Genomic DNA, 1,353 nt, shown 5'->3' with positions numbered 1-1,353 from the left:
TATAGAAGTAACGTGATTTGAAGTTCTTAAACATAGGGGTTGGAAGCTACTGATAGCTGGGAGTGCCTAGGTCAGTCCTGAATTGAGGTGGGGAGAACGAAGAAGCTGACAGGAGTGGACCGAGGATCAAGGCGGGGCTTGGTGAAGTGTCGCTTCACACAGGGGCTGGAAAACCACATTTCTAAAGAGGAGCTGAATGCATTTTCACAAACCAAATATACTCATATAACCAACTTTAACTTCTATTTTGACTTCTTTTATCACCTCTTAATTTTGATTTTTTATTCTAATTTTTATTCATTTCATAAACTGTTTTAGCTAAGCTGTAAACTTTAAATTTATTTGTTTAATGCTCTGGAGAATTCTTGGACATTTAAAAGTCACAGAACCTTTTCTTCAAATGCAGACTTACATGGTGGCCCTACTCCTAAAGCAGTAAAAGCTGGAGTCCTCAGAGAAGTGGGCTGAGGGTCGGGGCTGGTGGTGGATGCTGCCTCCTGGGAAGCTTTGCAGTGCTGATCCCAATCAAAACCCAGAATTTAAAATAAAATTCTCTTTGCTTACTGAATGGTAAGCAAGAAGCATAATCTTAGAAATGATGTGTGAGACTAAGTACTTTTTTTCTTCTTAGGAGCATAGAGGTAGCTTTTCTTAAGATAAGTCTTTAAAACCTTTAAATGATTTCTTTTCATGCTTCTCAAACTTTATATTCTAGGATCTTGATTTTTGATTCTGATTCAGGAAATCTGGGTGGGGCCCAAGATCTTACATTTCTCAGGGCTCACAGGTGATGCCAAAGCTGCTGATCCACTTTGGACACTCTGATTATCTTCCTGTCCTGGCTGTATGCTGAGCTCCCAATTCTACTTTTTGTCTTGATCCTGGCTATATGTTCTTCCTCTGGAGATTCAATGAAGTTTCTAGTGCTTGCCCTGATCCCTAGACCATCTGGGGTGAAGACAGTGCTCAAGGCATCTGCCCCTTGGAGTCTGGACCGCCTCCGCTCATCCCATTCTGGCGAGTGCCTGCAGCCTGAGAAATCCCCTAGTTCAATTCCTTTGTGCTTTTACTTCTATTCCAGAGAAATTTTGCCAAAGCTTGGTTATTTAATATAGATCCATAATCCCTTATCTGCAATTCTAAAATCCCTAAGTTCTGAAATATAGAAGATTTTTGTAAATTTTTGGCAAATTCATTGGCATTAACTAATATAAGGTTATTTATAATCCTTATTTATTCCACTTCATATCCATGAATATCCATGCATGGTACTGTAGACATTAATTTATATAATTATGAGGGTATTATAATTGTAATACCATGGGATATTGTGCCTATGGTACATATATCATG

The 1,353-nt window shown here is 38.8% G+C and overlaps 1 protein-coding gene across 1 annotated transcript in view; it reads right to left on the bottom strand.

The window, feature by feature from the left end:
* Positions 1-1,353, bottom strand: part of PLCB1 (phospholipase C beta 1) — a 650,597-nt gene that overhangs the window by 2,743 nt on the left and 646,501 nt on the right. The gene's annotated exons all lie outside the window — the stretch shown is intronic.

Source organism: Pteropus vampyrus, unplaced genomic scaffold, assembly GCF_000151845.1.
Source record: "Pteropus vampyrus isolate Shadow unplaced genomic scaffold, Pvam_2.0 Scaffold7, whole genome shotgun sequence".
In the NCBI taxonomy this organism is placed as follows: Eukaryota; Metazoa; Chordata; class Mammalia; order Chiroptera; family Pteropodidae; genus Pteropus; species Pteropus vampyrus.
This window is presented reverse-complemented; position numbering and strand designations above follow the sequence as displayed.